We start from the raw sequence: 22,819 nt of genomic DNA, 5'->3' as shown, positions 1-22,819 counted from the left end.
AAACGGGTAATATATCCAGTGTTGTACTTGCTGAAACTACAACAAATATAAAGTCCGTGAAAAGCTCACCCCATTAATGTCGGTACGTTTGTTAAATTGTACTGTTAAATGTTTTGTTTGATACTTAAAAAAAAATATGGTTTGGTTCTGAGCACTGTTGTTAATATCATATTTAAAACAGATATTGACCTTCAGGTTATGATGGAAGTTGCTGACTTCTCTCTCGAGCTGTTCTTGTTCGGGTCCATCCCTGGTTCCTCTCGCTGTGGTCTCTTGCACAGTAATAGATGGCGATGTCTTCGGTCCTCAGGCTCGTCATCTCCAAAGCGAAGATGTTGTTTGAAGTGTCTTTGGACGCAGTAAATCGATTCTTAATTGATGGCGCGTAGTAGTTGTTGGATGAACGCCAGTAGCTAACCAGCCACTCCAGCCCCTGTCCGGGAACCTGTCGGATCCAACCCATATAGTAGCTGCCAAGATTGAAGCCGCTGGTTTTACAGGTCAGTTTCAGGGAGCCTCCGGGACGCCCGGTCTCTGCCTCTGGCTGAGTCAACACAATTTCCGACTGGACGCCTGTAAAAATAGATCAAAAATCCCGTGGATTAATCCCGATGAAATGACTGCTGTTTCTGAGACATTTCAGCGATAGACGAACATGGAGACAGTGACAGTCAGAGATTTGGACAATAAAATATTACTCACCGGATAAGAAAGTCAGCAACAAACTGAGAGAAATGGCTGACCTCATCTTTCTGGTGATTTGGGGGAAATGGTTGTGTCAGGAACTCAGTGAACAAACCAGCTCCCGGACTGTTGGATTCCGGTCCCAGTGAGCGGTATTTAAATACCCGGCAGAAGGGGGCGGCTTTCCAGGCGCCGCCTGTTGATTCCCTGCTGGAGGCGGCGCCTGGATCCACGTCCCACCTTCCACACCCCCAACAGAATGGACTCGGAGATTTACAATAGATTAATATTAAAATTGACATTTTATCTGTGTCGGGATATTTGTTTGTCTAAAATGTTCATTGTATTGTCCCCATTATTTCTGGTGATGACATTGCAATTCATCATTTATTTATTTAAATAACTAATTCCATTGTAAAAATGGTGATTTTATTACCACGCCCCCAGCAAAGAAAATAAATCTAAAAATGACGAAATAACATTAGACAATTTTGCAACAATTCCGTGTCTCTGCCACATAATGATAATAAAGCACAATTTATCAGAAGAAATACCATCGATTTCTGCAACTGAATGCATACAAAGTGATTCTATTTGCCGTGTGGATGGCTATCACTGTACAATTTGGGTTTGGAGATGATAAGAAACTCTCACACGATACAATCCTTATATTTTCAAACTGCCCCAATCTCGAAGACAGGCCTTTGAAAATAATAAGAATCCCAACCTCCTGATAATTAAATGGTGAGTTGACAGAGAAACATAAAATTAAATTGATTTTTGACACAGAAGTTAATGAATCGGAGCGGACTTGCAGATCATTAAAGTTCTCCTTCAGTATCTAGTTCATTGAAGCACATTCTACTGGCCACCGGCTGTCTAACATTTGCTGGTATTGGGAACACACATCGCATATTGCACAGTGCCACAAGAATAAATGTTTTATCTTCCATTGAATCAGGTTATGAACTGATCACTTTTACACTCATTGGCAGCTATGAGAGGAACTCTTCAATAACAGAAATCAGATTATACTGTACAACAGAGCACGGTGCGAATCTGGTACAAGAGACGCTGCTGTTTCAATAGGGCGCAGAACTTCCAGAATATTACAGGAATCCCCGGTGTTCATGTCAGTTTTATGATGTTGTTTTAATATTATTTCATGTCATTGAATCGATTTCACTTCACTGGGGAATTGGTCTCATCAGCATCTCTCTCTCACATTTCATGAAGTGGTTAATAAACATTAATTATTGGAATGAAATTTACTTGGAAACTATACAAATGAAAAAAAAGAACATTTGGTCACTTCATTGTTTTGTGATGTTATTTACATACATAATGAACAGGACATTGAATGGAAATATTTGATTAGAATGATTACGATTTAAAGTGTGTCTATCTTGAGGGAATTAAACATTTATTGTTTAAATGGCTGAATCCCATTTTGTCCATCCAGGTTCGCGCTAATCTGTCCCACACAGTATTTGGCAGCAATCCAGGCTGCTGTCAAATGCTCAAAGTTATTGACAGGAAACATCTGGGGCTGTTTGTGCAGTAGATCAAAGATCAATTTCCTCAGTACAGACCGCTTGGCTGCAAGCCAACTTAAAACCCTTCACGTTGTCAATGCGGACTATTTGTATACAAATCTACCCAGCAACAGTATTGGAGGCACTTTAATTTTTAAAAGTTGTGAATCTAGATGATGTTTCCCATCTCTAAAGAAAGGAAAGTCACCCAGATTCTTTGGCACCCTGTTAGCAAAAAATATGTTTGTTTTTCCCCAAGGCATCAGGATATTGTGATAGATGGATGGATATAAAGAATTACAGGCAAACTGAAAGATGTCTCAGACAGATGATACATGAACATGTATGTTTGCGTTTTATTTCCCTTATTTTTCCTTGGAATGTTTGAGTTGGTAGAAAGACCAGCAGTTTTGCCTGTCCCAAATTCCCTTGGACTGATTCCTTCTCTCGGCCACTTCTGTGAAACATTCAGTCTTGGGCTAATGAATGGCAAGTAACATTAATGCCACACAAGTGGCAGGCAATGACCGTCTCCAATAAGGGAGATTCCAACGATTTCCCCTTGACATTAATTAGCATTATTATCGCAGAATCCCTCACTACCAACATCCTGGGCATTAGAATTCATGAACATCTGAACTGGAACAAGCATTTAAATCATGTGGCTGCAAGAGCAGGTCAGATGCCAGGAGTTCTGCTGTGAACAGCTAATTTCCGGCATTCCCAGACTCTATCCGTCATCTACAAGGCAAAAGTGAGGAGTATGAACAAAGAACAAAGGACAATACCGCACATGAACCGGCCTCTGTTGCAACATAAACGATTGAATATTCTCTACTTGCCCGACTTGTCCCACTCAAAAATCTCAATACCATTCTGGAAAAAGTAGCTGTCTCGAAAAACACCCCACTCACCAGCTTTCCAAAGCCTGTCACCACGTTCTCAAAGGAAATTAGGATATAACAACAAAAGTTGACTTCACCAGTGACGCCAAAATCTCATGAAATAAGGAGGCTAGGGGAGAAAAAAAACAGCGGGCATGGGTTAAGGGTGAAAGAAAAGTTTAAAGGGAATATGGGCGGGGGGCTGGGTGCTTCTTCACGCACAGAGTGGTGGGAGTGTGGAATGAGCTGCCGAATAAAGTGGTAAATGCGGGGTCACATTTAACATTTGAGAAAAACTTGGACGGGTTCATGGATGGGAGGGGTGTGGAGGGATATGGTCCGAGTGCAGGTCGGTGGGACGAGGCAAAAAATGGTTCAGCACAGACAAGAAGGACCAAAAGGCCTGATTCTGAGCTGAAATTTTCTATGTTTCTATTTCTAATTTTAAACGTATTATATTTCTGCCTATACTCAACTCGCCTCTGACTCTGTCTGTGTTACACTAGGCTCTGCCTGGATCACATTCCAGGAGCTCCTATCTAAGTTTTATTTCCCTGCACTCGGCTCAATTTCAGGTACTCATGTATGATGTAGCGGCCCTGTTAATATTATAATTTCTAAGTTATGATCGCAATTAGCCATGTCTCTTCTAACCTGACAAGAGGCTGTATCTTAATTCTTGCTGCTTTGCAACATTTGCCGCTGTATACTAAACTGGAAATACAGTCTTCATGCGTTGCACATGGTTCTGCCACAGTTACTATGCTAATAGTTCATTAGTCATGTCTAAGTCATGTCTAAGTTCACGCTGCACAATCAATGTGTTTGATTATTTAAGACTACGCCATATCTCAATTTTATTGCAGTTTGCAATACCTTCTCTATGCTGCATTGTATAAATCTCAGTGTGTATCAGTCTCGGTTCTGTATCAACAATTATTACGAATAAAGTAGGCTCTGTCTTAGTTTATATCAGTCAGGGTTCTGTGTCAGTAGTTATCACTAACACTCTGGATTCTGTTTCAGATTAAACATGTCTCAATCCTGTACCAGTTATTATTACCATCTCAGCTCATATAAATCTCGGTCCAGTATTATTAATTAGTGGGCAATGTCTCAGTTCATGTCACACAAGCACCTATATCAGTAAAACTGCAGAATACACTGTTTCAGTTTTCTTTTCCTTGACAATATCATTTCTTTTTAATGTTTCTTTCATGGGATGTGGGTGTCATTGGAATCTGGCATTTGACCACCCCCACATGGCACTCGGCACTTACTCATTTCTATTTTGTTGGATCAGGCCCCTGTTTATATTAAAATACAGTCTGGCTCTGTTAATACTCTGCTAGATCAGAACTCAGTTTACATTGCACTAGACATTCTCTCTGGATATGTAATGTTTGATACTGACCCTGTATATATTTCAGTAGAATGTGTCAGTGTTACTCCTGCACTTAAGTAACCCTCAATTTGAATTGTGTCTGTGTTTATACACCGTTCTTCGAGAAGAAGAGACAATATATTGGGATAAAAACATTGCTATCAGGCAGGATCCAGAAACGGGCAGTATTGGGTCGACAGTATTTGGTTGGTGCAGTCTTGGAGGGCCGAAGGGACTTTTCTTGCGCTGTAATTGTCTTTGATTTTTGTTCTTTGTTGACAGTGTATTCTACACAGGAATTGGTATCCATTTTGAATGCAGTCAGCAGAAGTAGAATTCAGATATCGCTTCTTCTTTTCCAAAGTCCAAAATCTCATCGAGTTTGCAGTTGCAGAAGGATGCAGAGAATTGTGTTCTTCCAGCCAGTTTTATCATTACTGGCCTTGACCAGTGCGATAAAAACTGAGACAATTTCTAATGCTATATAGACATGGACACGGTCATTGCAGATATAAGATTGCATCTAGTTTGATACAAACAGAGAAGGATCTAAATTAATATAAACAGAGACAACGTCTCGCTTTATATAAAGAGCAAAATTACGTACAGCATAAACAGGGACAGTGTCTAACTTAATATAAAAAGCTAAAAGATTCAGTTTAATACGAGTAGAGACAGGCAATATAAAATTCTACATGCAATATAATTTGAGTTACACTCGACTGAAAAATAAAGAAGTACATAGCCTCATAATATAACTTGACACAGGGTAAATTTGCTGTAATATAAAGAGACAAATTCAATCCCCATGAAATTTGCAGAGATGGCGATTGCACCATCATAAACTTGCAGGACAGGAGTAACATGGGCTTAGCTGCAGAGTGCAAAATTCACTCTGCATTGCCAAATTAAATACTCCCAAGTCAGGAATAGCATGAATCAGTACAAAGTGAATCTCCCTCTACACTATTCAAGTCAAACATTCCCGGAACAGTGTCGTGTATAGAAACAGAGTGAACCTTCTTGTACAAAGTCTGCACAAGCAAAATTAAGGCAGAAAGACAATGGACTCTCTGCGAAGTAAAACCTCTCCTACACTCTTCCTTTAGAGATTCGGGAGGCAGATGCTAGGTACAGGGAAAAATCGGTTACACACTTCAATAAAACACATCCAGGTCAGGTACAACAGAGATTAGATACGGATTAAATCTTGATATTGACGAAGTCATATCAAGCATTTAAAAGGCAGCTACAGTGAGTTGAGATGCAGAGTAAATATTCCTCGACACTCCAAGGACAGGGACAACACCGGCTAAATCTAGGGAAAGATCCCTTGGTGCTGACACACCGAATTCTTATCATTAGCTACAGCCGAGGTTAGACGCAGAAGAAAATGTAGCAAGCATTTCAAGAAATTGGAGTGTTCAAGAGATCTTTTAGAGTAAATCTCACTCCCGGATTCAAATTAATTTAATTGCATATCTTAGAAGCCCCTGTAACTCTGGCTGAGAGAATACATTGGGCAGATATTGACTTTATCTGTGGAATGAAGACGATGAACAATCGTGGAGAGACAAGACGCAGAACCAGGCAGGAGAAAGACAGAGACAGAGAAGAAACACAGGAGATGTTCTGTGTTTTCTGTGTCATTTTATTTCGGGATCAGAGGAATTATTTCCTAATTTCGAACATAGATATCATCATGGTATTTTTCCTCACATAACTGATGAATAAATAATGTTGAAAAAACAATCATTACTGGAATCCGTTGATTGATTTGCATGGTTGTCTCTATTTCTGTGCTGTGTTGGTGGGGAAATATTTGTTGTGTTTTTGTCAGTCAACAATCTAATTTGGAATTGCTATTTTTATATTTATTTACATAAATACCTCACTGTTTACAATGAAATCTTCATGACAGCAAAACGAGATAAACCGTCACTTATTGATCAGCTTCAACTCAAAATAGCGATTTATTTTAAGAATTTTAACAGTTGGTTCAAAATGAATAGAAAATTTTGAACATTTATAACACCAGTTGTATTTGATTAAAGAAAATTACACATTTCATTTCAGAATGAGTTCTGAAAATTCTGATGTCACAATTAATAAAGCATCTGTGAACAGACAGATATTCTACTGAATGTTAATCTGATTGAGCATTTAGTCTGTTTAAACTAGAGAGGTTAAATTAAAAAAAAACACAGATCTGATGTCCGAAGTACTCCTGTTACAAACAGAGATCACACTCACACGAGGGAAGAATTAAAAAAAAAGTGCAGTTATCACTAAGAGACACTATTAGCTTTGCTGCCTCGTAGGCGACGGGGAAGCAGGTTCGATTCCAACCTTGGGTGACTGTGTGTGGTTTTCACATTCTATCCATATCCATGTGGGTTTCCTCCGAGTGCTCTGGCTTCCTTCCATAGACCCAGGATGTGCAGGTTAGGTGGATTGGCTATGGTAAATTGCCCCTTAGCGTCCAATGATGTGCAACGTAGAAACATAGAATCCCTAAAGTGCAGAAGGAGGCCATTCGGTTTATCAAATCTGCACCAGCTATCCAGCAAAGCATCCTTCCCAGGTCCAAGGTGGATTGTCTCTGCTCAATTTCTTATTAGTGTTCGACGATGTGTAGGTTCGGGGGATTAGGCTGTGATTAGGCGTCGCTGTCGGGAAAGGGTGAAGGCTGGGCACAGGTAGGATGCTCTGCTGGAGAGCCGCTGCAGAGTTGTTAGACCGAATGGCCTGCTTTTGAACTGCAGGGATTCTATGATGTTATTTTGTTGTGATCAGTCAGAAGCTTGACTATGTTCGCATTAACCTCAGCGCTTCCAAAGAATTACAACGTTCATTTTTGTAGAACTTGCTTTTATAGAACACTTTACCCGACCTCATATCGTCCTAAAGTTTGAGTGGCGCAGGCGTGGGAGGCCGAAGGGCCTGTTTCCTATGCTGTATTGTTCTTTGCTCTTTGTTTGTTCTTAAAACTCAGTGATGTCCTTTTGCTGAATTTAGTCACTGCTGTCATGTTGCAAATACAGCAGGTAATTTGCGTACAACAAACTACCACAAACAGAGATGTGATAACTTGACGGTAAATGTGTGATTTTGTTTGAAGAATCAGTATTAAGGTAGAATATTGGAGAGAACAGTTTTGTTCTTTAGAATTATATCAATGAGATTTTGCATCCTGGCATCGACCTATAATGTGAATCTAGTTCTCTCTCGGATGATGCATATTGACCTGTTGAGTAACATTTGTGTTGTTGTCGTTTTATGTAACTAAATGCTGGGATGATTGTATTTCAGGTGTGGATAGCTATCACTGTAATTTGAGACCGGATATTCAAAGAAGAGAACCAATGGCCTACTGTTAGTGTCACTGACAATTCATCCACCAACTTAACTAATGTATTCAGGACCTGGCTTCGAATACCAGAACAACAGATGGTAGAATGTAAATTCAGTAAAAACATCTGGAAATAAGAATCTACTTATGAGCATGATATCATTGTCGATTGTGTAAAAAAAAATCCATTTGGTTCACTAATGTATTTTAGAGAAGGGAATCTGCCGTCCTTAACTGGTCTGGCCTATCTGCAATTCCGGAGCCATGGCAATGTGGTTGGCTCTCCATTGCCCTTGGCAAGAGGTAGCCAATAAATTCTGGTCATCCAGCCGTGCCCATGTTCACAGCATCCCTACAGAGCAGAAGGAGGCCATTTGGCCTATCGGACCCGCACCGATATCATTCCAACCCAGGCCCTACCCCCAACACCCAACTATATTCCCTGCTAGTTCCCTTGACATTATGGGTCGATTTATCATCGCCAATCAAGCTAAGCGACACATTATTTGACAGTGTGAGTAAATAGGCAGACAGTTGGAGAATGTGCACACTCCACACATGTAGTGATTCCACATAGACCAAAATCTGGAACTGAAACTGTGTCCCTGGCGCTTTCAGGCAGAAGTGCTAACAAAGATGTCACCGTACAACTCACAAATACATTCAAAAATGAAAATCCTCATATGATGCAATGTTACACCTTATATTTCCCCAATAGCTACTTAACCCTGTGAAAATTAACGGTGAAAGAAAACTGGTTGACTTATGATTATTTGACAGAGAAACATGAAATTAAAATCGACTTTGGACAGAGAATTTAATGAATCAGAACGGACACAGGGATCAGGAAAGTTCTCCCTCAGCATCCAGATCATTGCAGCTCATTTTATCAGCCACCGGCTGTCTAACATTCACTGGTAGTGTGAAAACAGGACATCAGGACTTTGCGGCATATTACACAATATCACAAGAATAATTGTTTTATCTTCCACTGGACCAGGTTATGAACGGGTCATTTCTTCACAGATTGGCAGCTACTGAGAGGGATTGGTAAATGATCGAAATCAGATTGTGCTGCACAGCAGAACATGGATCTAATCAAATGTAAGAGAGGGGCAGAGCACTGAGAATATTCCAAGAATCCGCGCTGTTCAAGGCAGTTATATGGTTTTCTTCTACTTTTAATTATTTTCATTTTGGGGCCATTACACTGATCTCATTGGACTGAGGGATTGGGAACATTAAAATCTCCTCCATGCACATCATGCAGTAGCTCACAACATGGCTTTAATTGTTGAAAGGGCATTTATTTGCAAGTTATAAAAATGAAATAGCACCTGGCCAATTTACTAGTTTCTGATATTGTTTAATCACCTAGTGAACAGTGCATTCATTTAAAATATTCGCTGAGAAAGAATACAAATTAAAACGCGTCTTTCTTGTGGGAAATAAACAATTATTATATTACTGACGAAGTTCCATTCTATCTTTACAGATTCATGTTAATCTGTCCGACGCAGTATTTGGCAGCAGTCCAACCTGCTGCCAAACACCCGAAAATATTTACAGGAAACATCTGACGGTGTTTGTTCAGTAACTCAAAGATCTGTTTACTCAGTACTGAGCGCTTGGCTACAAGCCAACTTCAATCTCGGAGCATTGTCAATGGGGCCTATTTATAAACAAATCTGCCCAGCAACACTGCTGCAGGCAGCTTACTTATTTTTTAATTTGTAAATCTATACCAATGTTTCCCATTTCTTAGGATAAGAAAGTTTTCAGCTTCTCCGGCACCTTGGTAGCAACAATGATGATCTCTCCAACACAACCAAACACTGTGATCGTTGGATAGAAATAAATACAGGCAGATTGCGAGAGCTGATTAAGAGAGATGATATATTTTATACTACATAAACATGCATGCTTCTGTTTTATTTCATTTATTCTTCCATGGGATGCGGGGATCTCTGGGAAGACCAACTTTTGTTTCCTGTGCTTAACTTATTTACAGCAGAGTGGTATTCCAGCACATCTCAGAAGGCATTGCCCAGTTACACATACTGCTGTCCGTCTAGAGTCACATCCTGCTGATGGTAGATCTTCAAATCGAAGCTGGAAAGAATGAAAATGATTAGGTTGATAAGAGTGGATTGTTATATTTGGAACATTGTGAAATTGATTTGTGCACAACTTGACATTTGACAAAGCACTCAGCCAAACCCACACCCACACATTCTCTCTTGTTCTCATTCTGTCTCACATATTGTCTTCTTTTCATATACACATGCACGTAGACACACACACACACACACACACACACACACACACACACACACACACACACACATAGAAATACACACACTTTCCTTCAACTTAAGACTCCACCTTGCCTTCCTGGGAGGCTTCAGAGAAAATGACCCCAACTATCTTTCAGGTGGAATGATGAAGGAATAAACGTTCCCCAACGCCATGATTGCCAAGCTGGGCGTTAAAGATGCCATGGTCTCCAACAGGGCTTTGATCAACATTCTTCCTTCTAACCAGGATCAACACAAATATATTAACATGAATTGAGGTATTTTGCTCTGAGGCTGGATTGGCAATATAGTAACAGGAGTGGGTCATTCAACTTCACAGACTCGCCCCGCCATTCTTTAAGATCTTGGCTGATCTGCAACCAAAGTCCATGCACCTGCCCACGACCCATATCCCTTGATAACCCTGCTCAATAATAAAAAAAAACCTTAGACTTAAATTTAACAATTGAACCGGCATCCACCGGCGTTTGTGGAAGAGAGTTCCAAACTTCGCCACTCTCTGTGCGTAGAAATGCTTTGTATCAACTCTCCTGCATGGCTTGGACGTTTTTTTTTAACATGGTCTTTATTCTCGAGCCTTCAACAGGTGGAAACATTCTATCCTTGTCAACTCTGTCCTTCCCTGTAAATATTTTGTTGATTTCTGTGAGCGCACCCTCCAAACTTCTGAATTCGAGCGAAAAACTCTTAATTTGTCTAAATTCTCCTCGCAACCTAACTCCTTAAAATCAGGTATAATTCTTGTAAACCTGCGTTGAATTCCTTTCAAGGTGAACACGCTTCCAAAGTTTGTTGCCCATACCTGCTCAGAGTACTGTAATTAGGGGGTCTAACAAAGATTTTGCACAATTGCAGCACAACATCTGCATCCTTATACCTCTACCCTTTAGATATGAAGACCAGCATTCCTTTGACCTTCTTGACTGTTTTCTGCATCAGTTCGTGGCATTTTAAGAAGCTCTGTACCGGACCTCCAAATCTAGCTGGACATTAACTGAATTTAACTTTGTATTTTCTAAAAAAAATCTTAATCAATATCACTTGGATATTTGTCTATTTTTGTAATTATTTAAGTCGCTGATGAATATTGTCAATAATCAAGGCCCCCAGATAGATTCCGATGGGACACCACCTAACCTACATTATCCAACAGCATACATATACAATTCTTTGCACCTTAAATTTTGGCACCTTCCACAGAAGGGGATGTGATATTATATTTATGGGTGTGAATTCTTGATACATTAGTATCATTGATCATACCTGATAATGATATTGTCACAGTTAACTGTAATTGCTGAGTTTTGCCAGCAGATGGAATTGAAATCTTGATCAGTTACATTAGATGATTCAGGAACTGCTTCAATAAATACCACACTGGGCTCTGTGTCCGTTCATTCTGAATTGGCCTACATATGTATATATGTGGAATGGGCCCCGTCTCTGATTACAATATAATGTACCATATGGCACCTTGGTTCAGCTAATTTGCACCGGTACATGTCAATATATCCATCACATGACTACCCTGATCCGAATTTTTACAGGCAGGATGTAACATTGCAGTTCTCCCGCACACAGTCCTGAATGGTAATTTAAAATAAAACGCAGCAGAAGTCTCAAATAAAATCCCAATTTTTAAGATGGGGGAGCTCAGCAAGAAGAAAAAGAAACAAGGCTGAAACAATTGGTAATATCTTCAGCCAGAAGTGCCAAGAGGATGTTTCATCTCGGCCTCCTCCTGAGGTCCCCAGCATCACAGATGCCAGTCTTCGAGCAGTTCAACTCATTACACATGATAACATCGGAAGATAGGGACAGGATAGGGACAGGAGTTGGTCATTCATCTCCTGGAGCCCGCTCGGTCATGCACTATGATCATGAATGGTATGTGGCCTAACCCTATGTTAAAAGCATTGGACAATGTAAAGATTATTCGTCCTGACAATACTTCAGCAACAATAATAACGATTTTTGATCTGGGACTAGCTGCGCCCCTACTAATCTATCCAAGTACAGCTATGACACTATCAAAGACATAACATTGTTGAACTTTCGCAGACATGCCTGATTGCAAAAGGCAGGACAAATCCAAGTAGACCAAATTCCACCCAATGAGTGGAACTCAGTCAACGTAGTAAAACGTATCAAGGATTATTGAATAAGCAATAATAACAATAATAATAATAATAATAATGGTAAGAATAATAACTTGCTTAGTGATGCTCTGTTGGGTTCCCACTAGGAACACTCATTTCCAGAAATCATTTAAACTTACTCCAAATATAGTGGAATTAACTGATTTAATAAAGAGAGAGCCTGTCCTCGACATCAGTGCAGCACTTGACCGATTGTGAGAGCAAAGACCCTGAGCAAAGTTTCAATCAGTGGGGATCCGCGGGTAAATATTTCACTGGCCGCAGTCATACCGAGCACAGAGTCAGATTGTTCTGGTTGTTTAAAGCCAATCATCTCAGTCATAGCGGTTTACAGCATGGAAACAGGTCTTTCGGACCATCTTGCCCATGCCGCCCTTTTTTTAAACACCAAAACTAATCCCTATTGCCTGCATTTGGCCTATATCCTTCTATACTCATCTTACCCACGTAAAAATGCTAAATGTTTTTTAAAAGACAAAATTGTAACAACGTCTACCCCTATCTCTGGCAGGTTGTTCACTCACCATCCTCTCTGTGGAAACAAATGCCCCTCGGGAGACTTTTGTATCTCTCCCCTCTCACCTTAAACCTGTTCCCTCTCGTTTTAAACTCCCCTATCTTTGAGACAAGATATTGACTATCTTGCTGATCTATGTCCCTCATCATTTTATAGAAGTCTCTAAGATCACCCCGTAGCCTTCTACGCCCCGGAGAAAAAAAAGGCCCAGTCGATCCAACCTCTCCTTATAAATCAAACCATCAAGTCCCTCCAGCATCTTAGTAAATCCCTTCTGCACTCTTTCTAGGCCCGTCGTAACTGCAGTAAGACTTCCCTAATTCTGAACTCATGTCTTCTTGCAACAAAAGCCTTCCTAATTGCTTGTTGTACTTGCCTCTAAAATTTCATTGAATGGTGCAAAAGGATACCCAGATCCATTTTTACATCACACTTCCCAAATTATGTTGCTTTTGGATGTACACACCAGTATATAACTGTACATTTATCCCCGTTGTAAGGCACCTGCCACGTGTTCACACATTCACTCAAATTGTCCAGATCACATTGAAGCCCCTGTCCATGCCCACCCCATCAGCCCCCCGCGCTACCCCCAGGAACCTCTTCACAGTTTACATATTTGTCAATATTTGTTTCGCCAGCCATTTTGGACATGCTACTATTGGTTCCCCCTTCCAGATCCCACTGGCCACAGTGCCAGGGACTTGCGTTCATTTCCCGGTTTGGGTCATTGCTGTACGGTATCTGCACGTTCTCTCCGTGTCTATGTGGGTTTCATCCAGGTGTTCAGGTTTCCTCCCACAGTCCCAAGTCATTCTGCTTAGGTGCATTGGCATAAATTCTCCCTCAGGTGTGTGTACCCGAAAGTGAGCTGGAGTGTGGTGTCACAGGAATTTTCATTGTAACCTCATTGCAGTGTTACTGTCGTGTACTTGTGACGAATAAGTAAATAAAATAAATTCAGACCCTGTGGTACCCCGCTTGGAGCTGAAAACCACTCGGGAAATATCCCCATCTATTTCCACTCTCACTTTCTTATCTGTCAACACTTTATATGCCTATGCCTATACGTTACTCCCTATCCCACGTGCTTTAATTTGTCCTTCTAATATTTTATGAGAAACTTTCCCAAATGTCTTCTGAAAGTGAAAATACACCACGTACGGTGGTCCACCCCCTCCCCCTTGCCTATTCTATTATTTATATTAACCAAAAAAACGCAAGTAGGTTTGTTAAGAATAGCATGGCTTTCTTAAGGTCATCCTGTCTTCATCAAAATCCGTGGATGCCTTTCAAATATTTTGCTATCGTATCTTTGATAACAGTCTCTGACATCTTCACTGATACAAAATCAGGCTGTAATTCATCATTGTTCCTTTCCCTTCCATTGTGTACATTGGAGTTACAATCTGTAGGAACAGCTACACAGTGTATCAAATTTTAGAAGATGGACACCAATGCATCCAATATTCCCCGGGTCCATTTCCCTTCATATTCTGGGATGTAGGTTATCAGGTTCTTGTGATTTTTCAGCTTTTAACCCTATTAATTTCCCCAACATGATTTTCCTACTCATACTAGTATTCCTCAATGCCGTCTTCCAACTATTCCCTTGGTTCCATAACACTTTTTGAAGGATAATTGTGTCCTCTTTTGTGAAGATAGAGTCAAACTTCGTTGTCTATTCCACCAACATTTCTTCCTTCCCAACTATAATTTCTCTGGTTTCTGAATGCAAGCTATGGACATTTGTGTTTATTAATCTTTGTCCATTCAGACGTTCAAAGACGGTTTTATAATTAGTTTATTAAGTATATATATTAGTCACAGTTAAGGCTTACATTACCATTGCAGTGAAATTGCCGTGAAATCACCAAGTCACCTCAGTTTGGCGCCCATCCGGGTGAATTGTTCTGACCAACACAGAATGTGCATGGAAATCGGAGCACTCAGAGGAAACCCACGTAGACACAGGGAGAACGTGCAGAACCAGCCAGGCAGTCTCCCAAGAGGGCAATCGAATCCGGGCCGCTGTGAAGCAGGAATGCTCACCACTGTGCTACTGTGCCACCATTATATGTCTCATGTTCCCTGTAGTTTTACTCTCATAATCTATTTCCCCCCTCAATCATTTTGTCTTCATTTGCTTAATTCACAATCCTCGGGCCTGTTGCTTCTTCTGACAATTGTCTATACTTTATTAGTAAGAAAGAAAATTTCCTCTCCTGAAAGCCACTAGAGAAGAAGATGAGCTTTGATGGAATATGATTGTTATTAATTACAGAAGAATGTTTGTTTCAGTTGAAACACATTAATTGAATTGAAATTCCCCAGCTGTCGGGTTGGAAATTGAATTCCTGTCCCCAGAGCATTATTTCAAATTTCTGTATTACCAGCTTAATAATAATATTGCTACAATTAAGTATCATCACATCTAATAATGAAACAATTGAACATTCATCACTGGGTCACAGGTTGGAGCATGAGTTCAGGTATCTGTTGTGGGAATTGAACATATTACCATCTGTTTCAAAAATGATGTTGATTCCTGTGAGATAAGACTGTTAACTGATCACATGTTGTGTTTTGATATTATGCCATTTAGTTCATTGTGTCTAAAGTCTGAGATCAGTGTCCAATATTACACGGATGTATTTAATGGTCAGAGGCAAGTTTTTTCCTAGTCTTCAATCTTATTCTGACTCGATGGCAATGATTAATAGGAATCCATGTAAAACTTCCATCAATTCTTAAAATAACATCTGGAAACACGCGAGGCACAGGGTCTGAGAGTTTGACGTTAATGATGCATGAGTTCCACTATCATAACAGCTGAACACTGAGTTTGTTTCTCTTAGAACTGAGCAGTCTATGGGAGATTTAGTACAAAATTCAAAGCTATGAATGGGAATGTTTTACTCATTAGGAAGAATCTGTTACCCACTGGCAAAAGGGCCAGTGTACAGAAGACACTGCTTTATTAGTTATGAATTAATGGAGCCATCTCACTGATTACATCACCCCAGTCCATATTTCTACTTATTTTGTACCAGATCCAATATTTAATTATATGTCGGTAGATCCTGACCCTCTTTATATTACATTCGCTCGTATCTCTCGTTGACCTACACTGGACCATCCCTCTATTTATGTGACATTAGGTCCTCTCAATTAGTACTAATGTCCAGCACGGATCTGATTATATTGCCTGAGATCCAATGTATTTTTATGTTACACGAGGTTTGTCTCTTTGCATGACGGAAGAACCTGTCTTTGTTAATTCAATACCGGACGATAAATATGCTTCCTGTCAAGGTATTATCAATCATGATATACATGGATGTGCCTGTCCGATACCAGTCATTCTTGTTTGGAAGTGTAGGTTTATATTTTGCTAATATCTATAAGTAACTGTGAGAAACGCCGAATTGCTCTGTTATTGTATTTAGCGTGAACGTTTTAACAATTTCTAAGTTATTAAACGTCATTGGGAGACAGGTCAGTATCTGAACAATGGTGCAGCATTCGTTGTAACAGCGTGAGGTAATCCCTGTTGAGATACATTTTAAGAGTTGAATATTGTGTTGCATTGTGTCAATTTACCACAGATTTTACTGAAAAATGTTTCGTCTGTCTCATTTTATTAAAAGCATTCACTGATACGCTGACAGTGTGAGACTGAATTGTGGACTTACAATATCTCAGATGGATCCAACAGGCTGAATATCTATCCAATCATTAATTGCTTACCTCTTTCCTAAAAAAAAATGCCACAGAACAAGTCCTGACACTTACGTTACGATAGAATATAATTCAAAGTGTATACATTCTGCAGTTTGTTTTGTTATATTTTAAGTCATTGTTTTTTTTCAACTTGAAATGTATTCAACTGCTTAGGCCCGAACCTCTGGTATTCCCTCCGAAATCTACTTATCTCAGTTTCCTCGTCTAAATCAATCCATAAAGCTTTCCCATCTTTGACAATCCTTTTACTAATCTGACCAAATAACTATTGTTCATTAAAAAAAAGTGCAGATGCATGGGGCCTGAAAAAAAAAATGCCAGAGACACTCAGCAGATCATTCACCATATGTGGAATGGCATTAGTGTCTCTCTCTCTCTCTCTCCCTGCCTCTTTCTCTCTCTCCCCTACTTCCCGCCATTCCGGCCTCTCTCCTTCCCGCTCTCTGTCTCTCTTTGTCTCTCCTTGTCCCCCTCTCTCTCCCTGGCTCCTTCTCTCTCCCTGTTTTCCCCTCTCCCTCCCGCTCTCTGTCTCTCTCTGTCTCTCCTTGTCCCCCTCTCTCTCCCTGGCTCCTTCTCTCCCTCTGTTTTTCTCTGCCTCTCTGTCTCTCTTTCTCTCTCTCTCTCTGTCTCAGATTGTGCCGAAATCGGATGACTTCTCTTCTCTCACTCAATCTCCAATACTTCAGTTTTACTGGTACCCAATGAGGGATCCAGCTATTAGTTGAAAAAAGAAAGTTTTTTTTGCTTAAGTCGCCTTGTGACTGAAAAGATGAAGCACAAAAATCCCATCAAGGGAAATTCAGTGCCGAAAACAGACCTGATCACTCACTTAACCTCTCTCTTCGATTTCTCTCACACGACGCCTAACACACTATTTTTTTTTATTTTAGAATTCCTCCGCGGGACAAAATGTTGCTTTAATTTTCCCTCTTTTTTCTCGGTGGTAATCTTCAGTCCATCTTCCCTCTAATTAACCTATTTAAACACCAAATACGACAATTCTCTTGATTCACAAAAATGGCAATGGAAGTGAATGTAATGCTGAGACCGGCATCAATCTGTGTGACTGCTCTTCAGGCTGTCAGATTGAGTTCACCCTCACAGGCAGGAAGAATGTTCACGGTGATAACATCAAACTGACGCCCACTGTTTCAATCTCAGGTAACACAACTTCCTGTTTCTTGCTGCCGGTTCCAAACCGCACATCTCACTTCTGAGCAGAAAATAAATCCAGGGACCACAATCTGGTCAGAACATCTGTCAGTGCGGCCTATATCTGCCCACAGAGTCGGGGCAGAGTCACACAGATCACATTGCGGTGACATTTACAAATGAGCCTGGTATGATCTGTTCAGAGTTTCCCGACATAACTGATGGTCAGTGGATCAGTCACTGAACTCCCGGTTTTCATGAAGGAAGAAAATTATAACTGTTATGTTTCATTGTTTAATCATTTTCTCTCCATCTGCTATTTACTTTTTGTTTCTCAGCTTTTATCTGTCAGCACCCCGTTTTTATTTCTCCCAACTCTCCAAGTCTCTCTCTCTCCCTCTCTCTATTTCCTTGTCAATCTTTTGAACACTTTTATTAGTACTCAAAATCATGAAGTTTTGATTGGGGCAATTAAAGAGAGAATATTTCAACTGGGAGGGCGGTCAGCAACCAGTCTGCAAAAGTTTATTTGATTGAGCTGAGAGACAGAAATGAAATGATTTATTTTTACGCAAGATTTGTTATGAACTGGAATGAACAGCTTGAAAGGGTGATCGAATCAGATTTCACAGTAATTTTGGGAAATAAATAAGATATGTCCTTCATGTGTTTAAAATTTCAAGGATTTTCGAGAATGGGAGCATTTTAATGGTTCATCTACATCATTGTCCCAGCATCCTTTTTTGTGTCTCTCCCTGTCCTTCACTGAGACTGAATAACTTGCAATATTTATACAGCTGTCATCTTATGTAAATCTTATCTTTTGACAAAACTTGTGTGTGTGTGTGTGTGTGTGTGTGTGTAATTGCCAGGAACCACTCTGAAATTCTATTTATAAACCATCACTTTGAACAACTGAATACTGGATCGAACTTGATTGGGAAAAGCACAATAACACTTAACATTTATTGCACTGTTCTTTTTCTTCCGGAGAGGTTTTCATACTTAGTCTTTTCAATCTTTACATGTCCTAATTCTGTCTGTAAATGTGGAACTGCTTGTAAGAATGAAAAGGAACAGATTATTTTCTCTTCCTCTGACAGATTCACTGTTGTTACCTCAGATAACAGAAATCTATCGAGTCCGCCATGACTGTCCCCCCTTTGAGAATACCAGCTCTTAGTCAGGTGGAGTCAGTCACTCCTGCGGATGTCATAGGGTTTCCAATCCGTGTTTACCACACAAATCCCTGTGTCACTCGTCCTGACAAAGAAACCTGTGCTAAGGCCCTAGAAATGATTGTTTCCTTATATCAGGTCCCAGTCTGACTCCGGGCGCAGCTGTCTCTGTCAGTGATACACTGGGGCCAGTCATTCACATTGTAATGTTCTAATTCTCAGGTCCCAGTCTGACTCCGGGCCCAGCTGTCTCTGTTAGTGATACACTGGGGCCAGTCATTCACATTGTAATGTTCTAATTCTCAGGTTCCAGTCTGACTCCGGGCCCAGCTGTCTCTGTCAGTGATACACTGGGGCCCGTCATTCACATTGTAATGTTCTAATTCTCAGGTTCCAGTCTGACTCCGGGCCCAGCTGTCTCTGTCAGTGATACACTGGGGCCAGTCATTCACATTGTAATGTTCTAATTCTCAGGTTCCAGTCTGACTCCGGGCCCAGCTGTCTCTGTCAGTGATACACTGGGGCCAGTCATTCACATTGTAATGTTCTAATTCTCAGGTTCCAGTCTGACTCCGGGCCCAGCTGTCTCTGTCAGTGATACACTGGGGCCAGTCATTCACATTGTAATGTTCTAATTCTCAGGTCCCAGTCTGACTCCGGGCCCAGCTGTCTCTGTCAGTGATACACTGGGGCCAGTCATTCACATTGTAATGTTCTAATTCTCAGGTCCCAGTCTGACTCCGGGCCCAGCTGTCTCTGTCAGTGATACACTGGGGCCAGTCATTCACATTGTAATGTTCTAATTCTCAGGTCCCAGTCTGACTCCGGGCCCAGCTGTCTCTGTCAGTGATACACTGGGGCCGGTCATTCACATTGTAATGTTCTAATTCTCAGGTTCCAGTCTGACTCCGGGCCCAGCTGTCTCTGTCAGTGATACACTGGAGCCAGTCATTCACATTGTAATGTTCTAATTCTCAGGTTCCAGTCTGACTCCGGGCCCAGCTGTCTCTGTCAGTGATACACTGGGGCCAGTCATTCACATTGTAATGTTCTAATTCTCAGGTTCCAGTCTGACTCCGGGCCCAGCTGTCTCTGTCAGTGATACACTGGGGCCAGTCATTCACATTGTAATGTTCTAATTCTCAGGTTCCAGTCTGACAATTGAGTCCTATATCAGGAAGTTTAATGAGACACTGAGAAGAACAATTTTCATAATCTCCCCGTCATTCGAGACGTGATTTATCCATTTTCCAACAGATCTCTGAAGACAGATAAGTCATCACCGGGGACAAAATAGTGAGGCTGCAATAATTGTATATGCAAGAGCACACAACAGAAGGGTTGTCAGTAAATAATTACGTATTAAACGTTCTTCAGTTGAAACACATGAACTGTTTGGTGTTTTCATGCACTCATGGAAGGCAGTGATGGGCTGAAAGTTATCACTGGGAAAACTGAAGGGGAATTGCTAAAAGAGGTCATTTCTCCAAAGGGGGTTATTAGAAAATAGAATATTTAAAATAAGTAAGCACGCAAATGTTTATGGTATTTGTTAGACATAAAACCATAAAATTCCTACAGTTCAGAAGAAAGGCCATCTGGCCCACCGAGTCTGCATCCCACCCCAGGTCCTCCGCTCTGCCATATCCCCGTTAGCCCCACACATTTACCATGGCTATTCCACATATTCTGAGGGAAAATAACGGGCAATTTTGCATGGCGAATCCAACTAATACTATCTGTTGTAATATAATCGAGAGACTGGTTTCGTGCAGTAATATTGAGACAGGGCCGAATACACCAGATATCAATATAGCACCTTTACTAATAAAAATGCAGACTGGGCCCAGTTCAGTCATTACTGAGAGGGTGTATACAGTATCTAACACTCTCTAACCAGCGTCGCATTTTCTCATATAAACAGAGACATGCCATACTCAAACAACTGGGATTTTGCTGAGTACAGAATCAACTGAGAATTATTGTCATATAATCAGAAATATGATTTCGTGTCATATAAACTGGGTCACGTTTAGGATGGACAAAGACTGAGTCTATTACAGAAATAACTGAGACGACCTTCTGTATATTGTCGTGCCAAAAAATGCAGTTTCACTGCCATCTCCTGGACAAGCTTTGCTATTGCAGGTGTTGTAAAATGCTGATTTCAGTTGCTGTTTCTCATTCTTTCATGGGCTGTATATCCAGCTGGTAAGGCCAGCATATATTGGCAATCACTAATACACTGAATATACTGGTTTTCTAGACCATCATAAAAGGCACGTAATAGCCAAGCACGTGTGCGCCTAGAGTCACCTCTGGGCTAAACTGGGAAATGATGGAAAGTTTTCTTTTCTGCAGGGCATTAGAGAATCTGACATATTTCAGGTCATGGCCGCAATCACGGAAATGACCTTTACATTCAAAATTGTAATTGCGTTTTGAAGCCTGTTGTAGTTGGACTTGAACATTTATCTTGAGAAATTGGCCTACCCTCACAGAGATATTACCACTCTGTCACTGTCACCCTTTCAACATTGATGAAGTACTTACAGCAGAGAAGAAAGCCATTTTGAAGCGTCATGTGTGTGTTGGCCCTCGAAAGGAGCAATTCATCCAATAACACTCTGTGCCCCACAGTCTAGCATTTTGTTCATTTTCAGACAATTATCCAATCCCATTTTGAACCCATTAATTGGCGCTGCCTGCACCACACTCTCAAACAGCACATTCCTGATCTGGATCACTCACTGTCTGAAAATGTTTTTCGTGATGCCTCTATGTTTCTTCCACCAATTTACTTCAACCCGCGCCCTCTGTGTCAAGATCCTTCTGCCATTGACCAGTTTCTCTTTATCTACTCTGTCAAGACCCCTCAGGATTTTGAATGCCTCGTTAAAGTCACAACAGCAACTCCCTGTCAAGGAAATTAGTCCGAACCTCTCCGAAATATTTTCGTCACTGAACTTTCTGATCTCTGGACTTATTCTCGTGTTTTCCGTTACATCCAGCCTATTGACTTTACATTCTGCCTGAGTTCGGTGCCGAAAATTGGACCGAATTTTTCGGTTGACGATTTTCCAAGTGTTTTCTACAAAATTAGCACAACTTCCTTCCTTCTGTATTCTTTTCCTCAATAGACAAAAACTATTCACTTTTTTTTTGTTTGCAGCTGTCTCAACCTGTCTTGCATCATGAATGATTTATACACATATTCACTCAAGTCCCTCGGCGTCTATATTCACTTTCATCATTTCCATTTTTCTCTTCATATTCTGTAGAACAAAACTGATCATGCAACTTTTCTCTGCAATAAATTAAATATGCAAATTACTCGTCCATTCAACCAATTAGTTCTTTTTGCCCTGTCACCATTTACCTTAAATAACCATCCTCGGCTTTCCAACCTTTCCCCCAATGTGTCGATTATCTCCAAGCTGATTCCCCAATTACCTTCTAATCATTTATATATCTATGACAAACAGCAAAGGTACCAGAGCTGATCCCTGAGCCACAACACTCCATTCAGAAACACACACTTGCACAGCTACACTCTGTTTTCGATGACCGAGCCAGTTCTCCATCCACCTAGCCAGCTCACCTCTCATCTCATTTTACTGCAAATTCTGTACCAGTCTGCCACGAGGGACCTTGTCAGAGGGTTTACTGGTGTCCATGTAGACAATATCCACTGCTCTACCATCATCAATCATCTTCGTCACTTCCTCAAAAAAAAACTAGATCATGTTAGTCAGACACGATCAGGTCTTCAAAAACAAAACATGTTGCCTTTCACTAATACATCCACTTATTTCAAAGAGGGATTAAATCCTGCCTCGAAGAATTTTCTTCAATAATTTCCTGACAACTGACATACGGCTCATTGGCTTGTGCTTATCTGGATTATGGTTG

At 40.6% G+C, this 22,819-nt stretch overlaps 1 pseudogene and 1 gene segment (V, D, J or C); both read right to left on the bottom strand.

The window, feature by feature from the left end:
• LOC145362510 (Ig heavy chain C region-like) overlaps positions 1 to 22,819 on the bottom strand; it is a 202,270-nt gene that overhangs the window by 13,778 nt on the left and 165,673 nt on the right.
• On the bottom strand, positions 197 to 6,006 carry LOC145362324 (Ig heavy chain V region pseudogene; annotated as a pseudogene).

This window comes from Carcharhinus amblyrhynchos, unplaced genomic scaffold (genome assembly GCF_965287045.1).
Source record: "Carcharhinus amblyrhynchos unplaced genomic scaffold, sCarAmb.v2.hapA scaffold_38, whole genome shotgun sequence".
NCBI classification, from domain to species: Eukaryota; Metazoa; Chordata; class Chondrichthyes; order Carcharhiniformes; family Carcharhinidae; genus Carcharhinus; species Carcharhinus amblyrhynchos.
Note: the sequence above shows the minus strand (reverse complement) of the source record. Positions and strands in the feature narration are given on the sequence as shown.